We start from the raw sequence: 17,461 nt of genomic DNA, 5'->3' as shown, positions 1-17,461 counted from the left end.
TATCTCATTATCAGACTTCAAACTATACTCAAAGGTTATAGTAACCAAAACAGCAGGATACTGATACAAAAGCAGAGATATGGACCAAGGGAACAGAATTGACCACCCAGATATAAAACCATCTATCTACAGCCAACTGATCTTAAGAAAAGTAGACAACAATGCATGCTGGAAAAATAAAGTCCTATTCAATAAATAGTGCTGGGAAAATCAGATAGCAGAAGAATGAAACAGGACCCCTGTCTATCACTGCTCACAAAAATTAATTCAAGAAGGATAAAAGACTTTAATCTGAGGTATGAAAACATATTAACCTAGAGAAAAATGTAAGAAAAACTCTTCTAGATATTGGCTTAGGCAAAAAAATTATGACTAAGACCCCAATGGTAACCAATGCCAACAACAAAAATAAATAAATGAGATTTGATTAAACAAAAAAGCTAAGGAAATAATAAACAAGCAAATAGACACCCTACAACCTACAGAATGGGAGAAAATAGTCACAAGCTATACATCCAATAAAGGGCTAATATCCAGGATCTACAAAGAACTCAAGGAAATCATCAAAACACAAAACAAAACAAACAAAAAACCTCATTAAAAAGTGAGAAAATGACATAAACAGGAGATTTTCAAAAAAAGAAAGACAAGTGGCCAATAAACATAGGCAAAAATGCTCAGTGTCATTAATCATCAGAGAAAGGCCCATCAAAACCACAATGAGATATTGCCTTACCCCTGTTAGAATGGCTTTTATTAAAAAGTCCAGAAGCAATATATGTTGGCATGGATGCAGAGAAAAGGAACCTTTATACACTATTGGTGGGACTGCAAATTAGGACAACCTCTATGGAAAACAGGTATGGAGGTACCTCAAAAAACTATAAGTATCTCTACCATTTGATCCAGAAATCCCACTACTGAGTATCTACCCAAAGAAAAAGAAGTCATTTTATCAAAAAGACACTTGCACTCAAATGTTTAGTGCAGCACAATTCACATTGCAAAGATGTGGAATCAACACGAGTGCCCATCAATTTATGAGTGGATTAACAAAATGTGGTTTATGTACACTATGGAGAATTACCAAGTCATGAAAAAGGATGAGAGTTTTAAGGATGAGAATGTTGCAATGCCTTTGTAACAATTTCTATGGAACTGGAAACCATTATCCAAAGTGTAGTATCACAAAAATAGTAAAACAAAAACCACATTTAATCACTACTAAACTAGAACTGACTGAAGAGCACACACCAACACACAGAGGGAAATAAAACTTAGTGAAAATCAAGCAGGAGGGAGGAAAAGAGGGGCAAAAACCTACATAATGGGTAGAGTGAACACTATTTGAGTGATGGGCACAGTTACAGCCATGAGTCAAGAATTATAAAAGTGATGCATACAACCAAAAGATTTGTTCCCCCTTAATACTTTGGAAAAAAGCAAAACTGAAAAAGAAAAAGAAAGAAATATAAAAATGGCTTGGCTTAAAGGATAGTCTTGTTCCATTCTTTAAAATAGGAAACCTCCTTTTAACTTTGCACCCATCCCACATCCCAGTTTGAAAACACATTATTTAATTGCCGTGGTCACGGACATTTCTAAGACAAGATTTTATATTTCATTCTCATAGTTTCTGCTTATCAGAAAACCCATGTTTTCCTTTATTGAAGGAATTCGATCTGGCTGACGTGGGCATGCCCCTTCCAATATTTTTCATCCTCATTTTTGCTTCTAGAAGAATTGCCTTTGGTTCACTATCTTCATCTTCATTAAAAGCTCCTGTTCCAGCTTGGCGCCTGTGGCTCAAGCCGCTAAGGCACCAGCCACATACACCTAAGGTGGCAGGTTCGAATCCAGCCTGGGTCCGCCAAAGAACAATGATGACTGCAACCAAAAGATGGCCAGGCATTGTGGCGGGCACTTGTGGTCCCAGCTACTTGGGAGGCTGAGGCAGTAGACTCACCTGAGCCCAGGAGTTGGAGATTGCTGTGAGCTGCGATGCCACAGCACTCTACCCAGGGGGACAGCTTGAGGCTCTGTCTCAAAAGAAAAAAAAAAAAAAGCTCCTATTCCTGAAAGAATTTTGGAGCAAGAGTTTGGAACAGTTTCATCAGGCTTACTGGATCCACATTTAATGGATATGGCTGATGTTTTCTTTGTCATCTGACTACCTCTGAGAAATCAAAATCTGGAAATCTTTATAAGGCTGTGTTGGGAGGTCTGCAGCTTTTTCTCCAGCTGGTCACTTGTCACTGCTGCAACTGGAAGAAAGAATTTTAGGTTTCACAGGCTTTTCTGCCTCTTTTTCAGGTCCTCTAGCAGCTCCAGCTCACTGTGACTTTGTAGCCTTCTCCTCTCCTGCCTTCCTAGCTGCTATTTTCTCCACTATGGCCAGAACAGTTATAAATTTACAGAAAAGCTGCAAAGATAGTGCAGAGCATCTGTTCCTTTTTACTCTCTTCTTTTGTGTTAAACAAGCATTGGTAGGTATATCTTTTCAGATTTATTTTTTATTTCAGGTTAATATATAAGTACAGATGATTAGGTTACATTGTGTTTGTTAGGTAAAGTCAACTGTAGGTGTATCTTAACTATTTTTGGTAATGGTTTTCATTATTTATTTATTCATTTATTTTTAATAGTTGCTCTTAGAATTGTAATACACATCTTTAATGTATCATAATCTTCTTCGGGTTAGTACCAATTTAAATTCAACAATATATAACAACTTCGTACCAGTATAAGTCCATTTTCTCTCCTTTTGGAGGATGCTATGATCATTATATATATTACATTTATGTATATTATAAACTCAACAATACAATGTTATAATTATTACCTTAAATAACATTACATTTATTAAAGGAATTAAGAAACAATGTCTTGGGTTTGCTCACATATTTACCATTTCTTGTGTTCTTTATGCATTTTTATAGATCTGTTTTCTTTTATTCAGAATAACTTCCTCTTGTATTTCTTACAAAACAGTTATGCTAGCAATGAATTATCTCAGTTTTTGTTCAAAAAACAAAACTGGTAATGTCTTAATTTTACCTTCATTTTTGAAGAAGAGATTTACTGGATACAGTTTTTGGTTGACAGCTGACTTTCAGCATTTTGCATTTATAATTCCATGCCTCCACCATTTCTTATGTGAAGATAGGTGTTAATCTTATCCATGGTCCACTATATTTATCCATGGTCCACTCATATATTAATCTTCTTATGTTGTAAGAAATATATGAGAAGCTGTTTTCTTTTGCTGCTTTCAGAATTTTCTCATCTTCTTTTGTTTACAATTGTGTGATTATCTGTCTAGGTAAGGGATTTCTTTTTTTCTATCTGAGGATTGTTGAACATCTTAAATCTATGGATTAATGTTTTTCATCAAATTGTTGACAGGGTTTTGGCACGAAGAATAAAGAGGCTTGACACAGAATCTGTGCAAAGGGACTGAGGCGCTCTCAGGGTGGAGTCATTTTGAGCAAATCTCGAGTCTGTATTTATTTCATAAAGCAGGAAAAAGTAGTTAAAAGTTACTTGTCAGGTATCAGCCATAAAGGAGGGGATATGGAAAATGTCAGAATAACTCCAACTTGCTTTTGCAAACTGTAGACCTCAAGCACGACCTTGGCCTCCAGTGTTAAGAGACCTTTGGAATCCAGAGGATCTTTACCCAAACTATTTGGCCTGGTATTGCCACACCTCCCCTATACATTCTATCTTGGAGGTCGGTCTCCTACCCTTCTTCATGCACACAACTCACGTGACTCTTTTAGATCTCTCGAGCAGAAAGACAGTCTATGCTGAACGTCAGGAAACAATTTTTCCTACAAATTGTGAAATTTTTAGCAATTATTTTTTCAAATATTGGATCTGCTTATTTCTCTCTTTTTTATCCTAGTATAGTTGATGTCGTCCCATATATCTCTGAGGCTCTGTTCACTTTTCTTCAATACTTTTTCTTCCTCTTCTTCAAACTGGATAGTTTTATTGATTAATCTTTGAATTCATGGATTTATTCTTCTGCCATCTGGAATCTATCATTGAGCCCATCTAAGTGACTATTTCATTTTGGTTATTATTTTCTACTTTAGAATTAACTTTTAACTTTTTAACAGTTTCTGTTTCATTGTGAAGATTCTGTTGAGTCATTATCATATTTCCTTTAATTGTTTGAGCATATTTATAACATACTTTGAAATCTTTATTTATTAAATCCAAAATCTGTGCCCATTCAGAGTCAGTGTACATCGACTTCTTTTTCTTTGTCAGTATGAGTTACGTTTTCTTGTTTTTTTCTTTATAGTCCAGTGATTTTTTTTCAAACTAAAAGAGGACATTTTATATATATAGTAGCAATTCTAGATTCTATTTCTTTTTTTAGGGTTATTGCTGTTGTTCATCATTGCCTAGATTTAAACTCTAGAGTTGGTCTCCCCTATGGTATGCCAGATATGTCACTACTAAGATTTTTATTCTTCTTAATAGTTTTTGGCCTGCCTTTTCTAAGGGCTGCTCCTATGTCTGCATAGCTCTATGATCAGCCAATGTTTTAGGCAGTGCTCAAACAGCTTGAGTCTCTAAGGCTTAAACACCTTCTGCTGAGGGACCTGTGTGTAGGTGGGAGAATGCATTATAATTTGCAGCCATATCTCAAGTGTCTCTGGGCTTTTACTTTTTGTTGGGCTGTCATAAGTTTCCCCCAAGCTGAATAGTTTTCCAGTTGCTCAGGGACACATGGAAGGCTCATCTGAGTTCTTCTATGTTTTTCTCATTTCCAGAATATCCCTGTTTAATTTCTGGATGGCTCATTGCTTGACTTAATCAGGTCCCCAATCTCAGGCTAGTGAAGCTCTCAGCTTACCTTGGTAAAAGTAACCAGAACTGGGCATTAGTCAAAGCAGTAAAAAACAGTTTTATTCAGGAACTATTTCAACACAGGACAAGAGACCTCAGTATAGAATTGTGCTCAATTCCAAATACAGCAAGGACAGCTGGGGATTTATAACTAAGCAGGAGGGTTGGGGGAGTTGTTGGATGGAAAATTACTAAGAGGAGAGCGACATCAAGAGTAGGTTAACAATTCTTGTTAACAGGACCTAGGAATTCTTGTTGAAGGTTGGCCAGAGTGATCAGGTATCAGCTGAGCGATGATAAGAATGAGGAATTTGATCAGATATTGAACATGATCAGATATCAAGGTGGAAGATTCTTGCTAAACTGACTTCGTAAGATTTTCAGTAAAACTAAGAGATGCATGGTCTTGGAGACAAAGCCCAAGGATGAGGCCTGCTTGAGGAAAGAGCATAGAGAAGCCGACCACAACTTGCTCAAGGAGAGAGTTCTTGTCTTCTTCATTTCATTCCAACAGAGTCCACTACTTTTGGCCAACAGTTCATAGGGTGAGTGTCCATTTTGGCAGTAAAGCAGCTGTTTTTTACAGCCAGCTCCATATTTGTCAGTCTGCCCCACCTGTGAACGCAGCCATGGACAGGATACAGCAGCAGCCCCAGGCAACAAGGTCAGGGACCCTTAAAGTTCTAGCACATTTTCCAAGAATGCTTCTTCACTTATTGTCCACCTTTGTTTGATTTCTAGTATCCTGAAATTGTTACATCAGTAAATACTGTCCAGAATTATACGCATTTTTCCGGACAGGGGTTCCCAACCTCTACATGCAGTTGTGACTGGAAGTCTCTCGAAAGCAGTGGTTTTCAACCTTCCTAATGCCACAACCCTTTAATACAGTTCCTTATGTTGTGGTGACCCCCCAACCATAAAATTATTTTTATGACGAAAATAATGAAGAGCTCTAAAGGCTCTTGGTCAAAGTCTTTTACATATCAAACAGTTTTGTGAATAACCAAGTGGGCAATACAGAATTCAGTATTTTTAAACTTCTTTGGCAGTGGACCTGCCTCTTTTTTTCAAGAGCATCCCACATAGTATTTTGCAAAGTTACACGTGCAGAAGATTTACCTGAGAGGTTAGTAAAATGCAGATTCCCGGGCTCTCACCCTAGAGGTTCTGGTTGCATAGATCTAGAGTGCATACCTGTGACTTTAAAGGGGTTATGTGAAGACCAAACTATGACCTTTGTTCAGTAGGTTCTCAAGTTCTCAGACCTCTCCACAAAAGGCCTTAACTTCTTTTCACTTAGTGCTTGAGAAGACTGATGTGGAAGCGATGGTGCTACACGTTCACCTTATCTGTTTCAAATTCTTCCTGATGGGGCATATGAAGCTACACCTACCATTCCAGGGTAACTGGTGAGACCAAATCTAGCCAAAGATATGTGGGCAGAAAGAATGAATAGATCACTTCCCAGCTGTGGGAGCAGAGAGCCCACGTGCAATTCTCTAATGTCTTTCCTCTGCTGTGGTGGCAAAGGTAAAGGCCTTGTCCTATAAAGATTCTGCCTTTGATGAATGTTGGATCCCTGAACCTTGCACAGACAAGATCTGGCCACAGAGGATAAAGGGCTTTGCCCAAGGAGCAAGAAATAAGCTTTAAGGTGCTAAACCATTGAGATCTGGAGTTGTTTGTTACCATGTCATTGGTAGCCTATTCTGAGTTAGGGGTTATAGAAAGAACAATAGTGAAACTACCTTCTGAAGCAGCTCAAAAGATTGAGGAAAGAAAATGTGAGTAACAGGAAATCTACAGTCTCAAAAATGAAAGACTGGCATACCATAGTGTCATCAAATCCAGCTCTTTCCATGGTGAGGAAATACATAATCCACAGACCTTTCCCATAGTTGTTAAGGTCTGACCTTTTAAGTAGGAAGCAATACCTTAGGCCTTTTCTAAAGGACAGATGCCATAAAATGTCAATTTACTCAGAACCTGCTATCTATCTATCTACCTAGATAGAACCTGCTTTTGTAAAACTATTTTCAACATCAAGGTGAGAATCAGAGTCTTTCTATTTTAATCTCCAGTGAACCAGCATATTGCATTAATTATAATCCACAGCCTAATCTCCCAACCTCCTTATTTTTTGAGCTTTAACCTTACACACAATATTAACCATATATAAACACTGAGGAGGGAGAACTAAATAGATGGTGTGTTTCATAATAGAAAAAGAATCAACAAAATTAGGAAAATTGCTTTCAGCAGGGAAATACTTAAAGCTCTCTTTGCAGTCTAGGAAAAATATAATTCCAACTAAATTAGATATAGGTTGTGTCTTAGGTTTAAACAGTGAAGGGGACTCTCAGAGACTCACAGCTTCCTCAAGCTTGCCCCTGCCTGCCCGAGTCTAGCATGAGTCTGTCCTTCACCCACCGCACTCCCCCCCATCAGAAGAGGAAAATGTGGTGCACGTGTGTTTCTTCTATCACGAAATTAATCAGCAAAAAGCGTGCAGGTTTTAGATTGGAGGAAATTAAAGTCACACTTGCAGCGTGTAGAAAAATACTGTGAACCGGTTCGGTGAGGATAACAGATACAGTATGAAAGACAAATCGTCACCCTTTCCTCCCTTTGCCTTTATTAACTTTGACATTTGCATGAAAATTGAATCCTGGTTTCCTGGGGGCTCATCTGCTGCTGCCGCTTCCCCTTACCTGAAGGCTTAATCTTCTGTTGGTGACATGATAATCAGTTCTCCCTGCAAGCAATTATGATGTCACCAAGAGGCAATTATCACTTCAGGTGAGAAAATAAACAGCTCATACAGATGATCGCTTGAAATTTTTACGATTCTTAATGTAATTTTTTCCTTAAAAGATTTCATATGAGATAATGACTAAGTGTAGATACAGAACACACAAGGCAATGATAAAAACGGTCATGCCAGGCCCCGTGCCACAGTATCTGTACCCTAAATCCTCACTTGACAGTTTGGGGGTAGCTTCTCTCCTCCTCTGCTGTTCCCTGTGAAGTGTGGCTCCTGAACCCCCATGGAGACCCATCTGTTGGTTCCTCCTCTTTTAAAGCAAAGGGAACACAAGTTCATTTCACTGAAATAACATCATGGAATGGTAGCATGAGTTACAAGAAAAAACATTTCATTGCCCCCAAATTAGAGAATGTATTTCAGTAAAAAATATAAGACAAATAAAAAAAAATCTATGATCTACCAGCCGGAGAAAACCATGATATTTTTGTTTCTTCAGTGTGTTGGGGTGTTGGTGTGTGGCATGTATGGTTTGTTTTAGAAGAATGATTCCCAAAGTGTGTACTGTTTTGTAATTTGCGGTTTAATTTGATTATTTGTTGTGAACATCTTTGTATTACAGCATTACATTTTAAATAAAAGAAACTGATAGTCTTAGAATAAGAGGCTCTCTACACAGGCCATTTGGGTTTTTTAAAATCTTTTTTTTAATCTTCATTTTTTAGTTTTTCAGCTCTGTGGAGATAATTGACAAATCAAAATTGTATACATTGAAGGTGTACAGCATGATGATTTGATATATGTACACACTGGAAAATGATGACCACAATCAAGCTAATTAACACAGTTACTTTCACGTGCATGTATATGTGTGCGTGTGTGTGTAGTGAGAACCTTTGAGATCTTCTCTCTATGCATATTTCAAATATTTGAGATATTATTGTTGACTGTCATCACCATTTGTGCATCAGGTGTCTAGAATTCATTCATAACTGCAAATTTGTACCCACTGACCAATATTTACCCATTTCCTCCTCCTGTTCTGACCCCTGGTAACCAACTGTCTGCTCTCTGCTTCTATGTTTTTGACTTTTTAGATTCCACATGTAAGTAAAATCATGGAGTATTTTTCTTCTCATATCTGGCTTGTTTCACTTAGAGTAATGTCCTCCAGGCTCACCCATGTTGTCACAGAGATCTTTTTATGAAGGCTGAATTAATATTCTATTGTATATATATATTCTCTCTCTATATATCTATTGTATATACATATATATCTATTGTATATGCATACATATATATTATATATATATATCATATGTATATATCTCTCATGTACTCCCACACACACACAATTTCCTTATGCTTTCATGCACCAGTGGACACTTAGGTTGTTTCATACCTTGACCACTGTGAATATTGCTGCAGGGAACACGCAGCACGCATTAGGGAGGCTGTTTTCTACATGGCTAGCAGGCAATGTTTGATTTTGGTCAATCATGGTGTTAAATGTATTTGTTCCTCATTTGGCTAAAGGCTGGACAAGATAAATGGGTCAAGACAAGTGTCCAACAGTGACCACACATCAAGGAGAACAAATTGAAGTAGACAGCCGCCACTCAGGCCCAGCATGATCTGTAAGGTGCTGAGACCTAGACCATGGCAGCCCAACAGCAAGCTCTGTTCACCCCGTCCCACGGCACTGCTCTGACCTCCATGAGTATACGCTCTTCCAATATGTGATCACAATGTTTTAACTGTCAGCCTCAAAAGGAGCACTATGAAGAAGAGGAGTCAAGAATGATCCTGGGACCAAGCTAAACCCATGCACTGCTGTATCCCCTGTGCCTACATCTGGCCATCGCTGTCATCACGCCCAAGAGAAAGGCTGAAGTGGGCACAGAAGGAGGTAAAGCCAAGGCCAAGGGCAAACCACAGAGAAGGTCTGCAAGGTTGTTTACTAAACCTGCTCCTCCAAAGCCAGAGCTCAAGCTTAAAAAGGCCCCTGCAAAGAAGGGAGAGAAGCTGCCCAAAGGAAAAAAGGGAAAAGCTAACCCTGGTAAGGAGGGGAATGATCCTGCAGAAAAATGGAGATGCCAAAACAGAGCAGACACAGAAAGCTGAAGGTGCTGGAGAGGCCAAGTGCAGTGTGTGCATTTGTGATCACTGTGCACTTCTGGTGACTGCACAGTTTCAAATATTATTATTTATCAAGTTTAATAAAAACAAGATTTTGTTTTACTTATTTTTTTTTTTAAAAGCTATGTTGTTTGGCAGCACGTGTGGCTCAGTGAGTAGGATGCCGGCCCCATATACTGAGGGTGGTGGATTCAAACCTGGCCCCAGCCAAACTGCAACAAAAAAATAGCTGGGCATTGTGGTGGGCGCCTATGGTCCCAGCTACTCGAGAGGCTGAGGCATGAGCAGTGTGATGTCACAGCACTCTATCGAGAGCAATAAAGTGAGACTTTGTCTCTACCAAAAAAAAAAAAAAACCACTATGCTGTTAGCACACAGAGCACTTCATAGTTGTTTTTGGGAGAAGGAGTATGTGTCACTAATAGAATATCTCCAAAGCTAGATTGATGTGAGGAAAACACCTGTCCTTATGGTTTTGAGGGGCTTCCTCTTGGCTCTCAGCAGGAGGGATCCCTGATGTTGACACACAGACTCTTTGGTACAAATGCCTTGTGGATGGAAAACTAATTTGATTGTGTGTCCTATTCTCCCTTTCTGCCATCAGAATAGTTGGGACCTGCCCCCCCCGCAATAATTGGTTACAGGTATGTCACGGAATCTGGACTTCTACAGTGACCCTGCCAAGATGGCATCCTCAAAAGAGCAGCAGTCGCATTTGTAGATTAGGGATACATTCTGCCATTTTCGTTTCATATCCTGAATATCAGTGTTGGCTTGTGAAAAGTTGTTAAAACAACCTGCTAAATGTGAAATGTCAGCCCTCACTCTAAACTTTCCCTTCTCAGAGCATCAAATGAAGATTTCATTGGGATAGGCATGGTGGTTTACACCTGTAATCCTAGCACTCTGGGAGGCTGAGGTGGGTGGATTCCATGAGCTCAGGAGTTCAAGAGCAGCCTGAACAAAAACAAGACCCTGTCTCTACTAAAAATAGAAAAATTTAGCCAGGCATTGTGATGGATGCCTATAGTCCCAGCTACGTGGGAGACTGAGGCAGAAGGATCACTTGGAGCCAGGAGTTTGAGGTTGCTGTGAGCTAAGCGGACACTATGGCAATCCAGCCTGGGGCAACAGAGTGAGACTTTGTCAAGAAGAAAAATGACTACATTGGGTTTTACAGTGGCTTTCTGATTTTTGGTAGACCATTGAAGAAGGGAGTTTGAAAGTTGTTGTATACTATTAACAATTGTCTGCCTGTGTCCTGCCTGAAATACCATGATTATTTATGAAAAGTATCTTTAATAAAGCTGCATACAGTTTGTCTTGGAAAAAACAACTTAAAAGTCTTCTATAAGTGTGGACGCCCTTTAGAGAGTAAAATACCTTAAAGGAAGGAGTGTCCTGTATGAAACTATGGAACTATCTATAGATTCTCAAGAGCTCATGTAAAGAAGAGGATCTTATCACAGGAAATTGTCCCATTGCTTCTTCCAGATTGGTTTACCATCTGAAACTGCCTGATGCAGATGGATTCTGGGACAGGGAGTCCCAGTATTGCCCACAGGCAGGACGTGTGACATGGAGCAGGGAGGAAGGAGCAGGGCCCACCAGGCCTGGGGTGTTAGTGTGAAGATCTTAGGAATGAGACATCCTGGAGCAGCTGCCCAAGATGGGAAAACCACAGAAGAAAGGACACTTATAAGACTGTCACTGTGCAGTGTGAATTGGATCTCTTTACATCATAGCTCACAGTAACCTCAAACTCTTGGGCTTAAGCAATCCTCTTGCCCCAGCCTCTGGAGCATCAGGGACTACAGATGCCTGCCACTAGGCCTGGCTAGTTCTTATATTTTTAGTAGAGATAGGTCTTCCTCTTGGTCAGGCTGGTCTTGAACTCCTGAGCTCAAGTTATCCTCCCACCTTGGCCTCCCAGAGTGCTAGGATTACAGGTGTGAGCCTCTTGTAATTACTTTTAATACATTTTTGGTGGCTGGACTCAAATTGTTTCTTTTAGTTTAATAATACTAAGAGGAGATTGAACCACAGGGAATCCTGGTTTATATGTAGATTTCTCCAGGGGAGAAACGAATCTCTAGATTGGGTCAGTGCAGACACATCATGGTTCTATTATAGTATATTTCACATTTTCTTCTTCTTCTTATTCTCTCATGATTCTATGATTTCAACTAGACACTGACATTTTCCAGAGCAGGATGTTTTTTATTATGAATAAATTCCTCCTCTTCTCTCTATTGAGCATATACATTAATTAAGATAATCTAGGTGATCATAAAAAAGACTTCTCAAAATACAGTGTCTCCATGTAGAAGTTTATTTCTCTTTCACATATATGTGAGGCTATAGGCCATCCACGGCTGGTTGGGTGGCTCTACTACCCTCAAATTATAGCTCTTTCCACTGAGTCCAAGGTAGCTTCTTTGGCTCTTACCATCCCTTACATATCTGAGCCAGCAGAAGGGAGGAATGAGGCAGGGAAAGGAATACTTTCCAAGACACAGCCCTGATTTTGTGCACACCCCTTCTGTTCACATCCCCTTTTCCAGAACTCAGTCATGTGGCCATATCTGGCTACAAAGAGCTAGGGAGTAAAGCCTTCAGCTGTGGGATTGAATGACCAGCTGAAACATGATCATTATGGAAGAAAGAGAAAGCAAATGTCAGAGGAACACCATGGGTTTTCCAGAGTCCATTTCACACCCAACTTCCCCTCAGAGCCCTCAGGGGTCTCATGGATCTCTCTGTGTGCTGAGGTCCTGCGCACTCCACTCCTGGTGTGAGCTTGCTCACTCTGGGTAGCTTTTCTGTATTTCATGGGTAAGGGTTTCATCTCTTACCATCTGTGTTGTCAATTATACTATAATTTGCTTTGAAGGCCCTTCATGTAACTGACTGTCTAATTGTCTCTTTGGATTAACCCTCAGTACTTAGCACAACACTCGGTACCGACAGGCAATAAGTACTTGACTAAGATCTTGGGCTCTTAGCAGCACATCTGCAGAGCATGGGATGCTTTAAAGAAACTGGCTGAATCACAGAGGGTTCCTGACTCATGAATGCCTGACTTAATGATTTTTCAAACTTTATGATAGTGCAAGAGCCATATGCACTCAGTAGGGGCTGCATTTTGAGTTGTGAATTTTGATCTTTTCTGAGCTATCCATATGTAGCATGACACTCTTGCATGAAATATTCAATACTTTGTTATAAAATAAGCTTGGCGTTAGATGATTTTGCCCCACTGTAGGTTAATATAATGTAAGTGAGGCGTTTCCTTCAACCTAACTTAGATTTGATTTGAAAAATCAAGTAAAAACTCTGCAATGCTAGTTTTGTATTTTTCCTTTAACTAGAGGAAGAAACTTATTTCCTGCATCTTTTAAAAACTGCCTTTAATGAGTACCTAGTAAATTACTTCAGAGGTGTCCAGTGAGTTATTTAGCAAACCTGACTTTGTTTCAGAAGGAACTCAGCATGATGGAGGAACATGGGATAGGGGATCAGAAATGCCAGGTTGTGGGCACATTCAGAGGAACTGTATGACATCGCTGAGGCCCGCCACTTTCTGACTTGCCAAAATAGCAATGCATGAGGCCCAGCTTCCTAGTTATTATTCCTGTGACCTCGGGGAGCCAGTGACTCCTCTCACCTTTCCTGAAAACCCCAGAGGAGCCCTGCCAGGCCCCGGGGATGATCATGAAGGTCAAACGAAATGCTGAGCTTTAGGTGAAACGTTGTTAGAACCGAGTGGAGACGCATCTGCTGGGTGCCATGAGAAGGTATGAGTGTGAATCCTTTAATAACTCCTCAAAAAGCAATTCTAAAAATAAGGCTGAGTTCCATTCCTAAACTGCACCAGGGCTGCAGGCATGTTCTAAATTTTAACAGTGAAACAGAACTCTTTTTGCAATGCACATTTGCAATTAAAGGACCTTCTGTGGAATGGGATTTTGCTTTTTTATGCAGTGCTGTTCAAAGAGGATTCTCTCAGTTTTATTCTCAATTGTAAACGGTTTTTTTCTACTCTCTAAAATGGTCTGTGCACTTTTCACGTTTGAGAAGCCCTGGCTGAAAGATTTGCAGCGGCCCAGACAGGGCTCGATTTCAGCAGAAGTTTCTCAGGGCCTCTGCGTGTGGCGTGGCTGGGAAATTGACTTTTGGAACCTCTTCCAGGCCCTCTGGGAAATGGGAACAGCCACCCTCCACTGTAGGTTTGGTGTTCAGTGACCCAGGGTATCCGAAATAAGCAGAAAGGAAGTCAGAGGCTTTCCTTCACATCCAAATGAGGCAGTGTTGTTTGCACTTGGCTGGGTAATTGAGAGCTACTGGCTAATACTTTTTGGAAGTGAGTAAGCCATTTCAAGTTGGTCATTTGCAGTCCTGAATTACAGCTGGCTAGAAATAAAAGCTGTAAGAGGAGCCTCAAACCACAGGGAATGGGGCCCACTGGCTGCCTGGCCCAGCTCTGGAAGGTTTGAGGCACTTGACAATGCTTGCTAGCCTTAAGACCAGGCCAATAAAACGTGAATTAGATGGAGATGAACGTGCCACGGGGGCAGGAAGAAATCCTCAAGCAGATGTGTGTGGAAATTAATGGTGTGGTGATAACAAATTCTAATGCTCTGCACAGCCACCGTACCAGGGAATGGGCCCCCTGACAGCTGTTTGTTTTATGGCGGGAGGAGCCTCCCGTGCATGGAAGGAAAATGCAGGCGGTAAAAGCTTTTGGTTTTGGAGTACTTGATACGTATGTAAGAGTTCCTCCAGTCTGTTTCCAGAATGCAATTTAATTCATGCTGCCAAAAGCTTTGCTCGCTAGCCAGGGTCAGTATTCATTAAAAAAAAGAAAAAATTAAAGTCTGTGTGTTTATTTTTTTCCTCCTCCTTCTCCTTCTCTTTCCCATTTCCTGTCTGTTCCTTCTGCAGAAAAGAACCAGGGTAACTAATGTAAAGTAAAAATAACCGCTCTCAATCTGGAAGGCTAACTACTAATGGACGCGTTTCCCAGAGTTTTCTCCTGACGGCCGCTGTCTGGGTCTAGAGGTGCAGAGTGGGGTTTTGGGAGGCGTACTTCAGAGCCTCAACAACGTAAAAGAAGCTCAGACTCTACGCCTAGATGCTCAGGAAGGCTGGTGATTGGCTTTTCAAAAGCCTTCTTTGTAGCAAAGGCGAAGAAAATAAAATGAGAAAGACAACTTTTTGATGATCGTGACAATGTTGTAATATTTAAAAGCGACACCAAAGTACAAATTCTGTAACGGAGAGAAGCGATTTCGTGGTGGAAAATAACAGTGCAGCAAAGTAGAGAGAATTGCAGGATTTGGCATTTGAAGACCTGGGTTCAGTTCTTAGCTGGGCCACATTTCAGCCAAGGGAGATTTACAAGTCACCTTGGTCTTTGAGCCCATTCAGGCTTGCCTTGTGTGTTTCCTGCTGCAGGCCTAAATCAGCCATTTTACCAAGGAATCCTTGTTCCTCTTGATGGAGAACGATCCTTGGAAACCAAGATCTGGGTAGTAGGTGTACTCACTGCTACAGGGCCTCAATGTTTCTCCCTTTCAGTGGAGAGAGGCTGGGGATATATTTACAAAATTGTGAATGTACACTGATACCCTAAATTCAAACCCAGTGCAAACTCAGGGCAGTGTTCTTCCTCGACACCCACATGCCATGTTTGTATCTCTCTTCTCCCTTACTCATTTGCTCCATTCTAGGTTCAAAACATTTCAGAACCATTTATAACAACACTACCAACAACAAAATCCTAGGATCAAGATTTCTCTGCAGGTCTTTTCCCCTTAGTATAAATCCCACTTAAGTATGTGTTCTATGTTTAAGTTTCATAATTATTTTTTTGTCTATTCCTGTTACCGATTTAACAGATAGTATGACCATTTGTGTTTATACAAGAGTGCTTTAAAATTACATTTGACTTAATTTTATTTTTAAATATGTGAAGCATGTAAATTAATAATCAGAACTGCATAAAAGGTAATAGTCATTCCCATTCCTTATCCCCTATGCCTCACCCATATCTAACCCCAAGTTTTGCTGGTTTAGTATTTAATCTTCCTGTGATTATTTTGGAAAAAAAGTAAATACATAACTATCTACTTAATGCCCCTTCTTTTGTACACAAAGTATAACATATTATTTACACTTCCTATCTTAATTTTTTCACTTAATATATTTAAATAATCACTACCTTTTGGTTCATAGAGTTCTTCAGTATTCATTGCTCACAGCTACACGGGATTCTTTTGCATGAATGGACCCTAGCTTATTCAGTCAGTCTTTTAAAGGAGGATATTTAGGTCATCATCAATATTTCGCTCTTTTAAATAATTGGACAATGAATAACCATCTCAATTTGCTGTTTTATATTGGTAGAAATATATGTGTCCTAAAAGCAGGGTTGCTGGGTCAAAGGGTAAATGCATGTCTAATTGTATTAGAGGCTGAGTTTGATGGCTCATGCCTATAATCATAGCATTCTAGGAGGCCAAGGTGGATGGATTGCCTGAGCTCAGAAGTTCAAGACCAGCCTGAGCAAGAGTGAGACGCTGTCTCTACTAAAGGAAAGTAGAAAAAATATTGTGGCAGGTGCTGTAGTCCTAGCTACTCAGGCCCAAGAATTTGAGGTTGCTCTGAGCTATGACACCATGGGGCACTCAACCTCAGGGTGACTTAGTGAGATTCTGTCTCAAAAAAAAAAAAAAAAAAGAAATTATAGTACATATTGTCAGATTCTTCCTTGTTGTGATTGTACCATTTCCTTCTCCTCCAGAATATATCAGAGTGTGTTTCATTACTGCCTCCTTAACAGAGTGTGTTGTGTTTCTGAATGTTTATCAGTCTGCCAGAAGAAAACTGGTAACTTGGGATGCACTAATTTGCATATCACTTATTACAATAAAGTTGATCATCTTTCATATGCTTAAGTGACATTTACCTTTCTTTTCCTGGAAATTGTTCATGTCATTTGCTACTATTTCTATTGGATCTGTGGTCCTTTTTACTCCTCTATTTCTAAGAACTCAATTTCTTATGGAAATTAGTCCTTTATTTGTGATGAATGTTGCAATTATTTTCTTTCCATTTCTCATTTGTTGTTTGACTTTGCTTACAGTTTTTTATTTTATCTGTCAAGCTTATCACCCATTTGTGAAGAAATTCATCTTAACTTTCACCTTTTAGAATATTTAGATATTTAATCAATTTGGAATTTGTCCTGTTGTAAGATGTGAACTATGGATTCCGCCCCCCCCCAATACTATCTAGTTATCCTAACACCATATGTTAAAAAGGTCTATCTTTTCCCCAGTGATTTTGGATGCCACATTTGTCATACAGTGAATTTTCTAGGGTACCTTGTTCTATGAATGGACTGTCCGTTCTGTTCCATTGGTCTATTCCATTTATGTGCCATGTTGTTTTAATTATAGGGGATTTAGGTTTGTTTCAGATATCTGATAGGACTAGTCCCCCATAGGGAATCTTTTGATTTCTCCAGCAGTTAAGGGATTCCTCTGCCTTTTAGGAGGTCAGGGCCATGATGCACAATTTTCAAACAGCCATTGGCTGTCATGTAGGTGGAAACCTGTTTCTAATTATCTAAACCTACAGGCTGACATTGATGCACATAGAAAAATGAGATTTTTTTGCATGGTTGTA

The 17,461-nt window shown here is 39.7% G+C and overlaps 1 pseudogene; it reads right to left on the bottom strand.

Moving 5' to 3' along the window:
• Positions 1-1,576: 1,576 nt before the first annotated feature.
• The window catches only part of LOC100955348, a 40,665-nt pseudogene continuing 24,780 nt past the window's right edge, over positions 1,577-17,461 (bottom strand).

Source organism: Otolemur garnettii, unplaced genomic scaffold (genome assembly GCF_000181295.1).
Source record: "Otolemur garnettii isolate 467f Iridium unplaced genomic scaffold, OtoGar3 scaffold00079, whole genome shotgun sequence".
Lineage (NCBI taxonomy): Eukaryota > Metazoa > Chordata > Mammalia > Primates > Galagidae > Otolemur > Otolemur garnettii.
The sequence above is the reverse complement of the archived record's forward strand: the minus strand, read 5'-3'. Positions and strand labels throughout refer to the sequence as shown.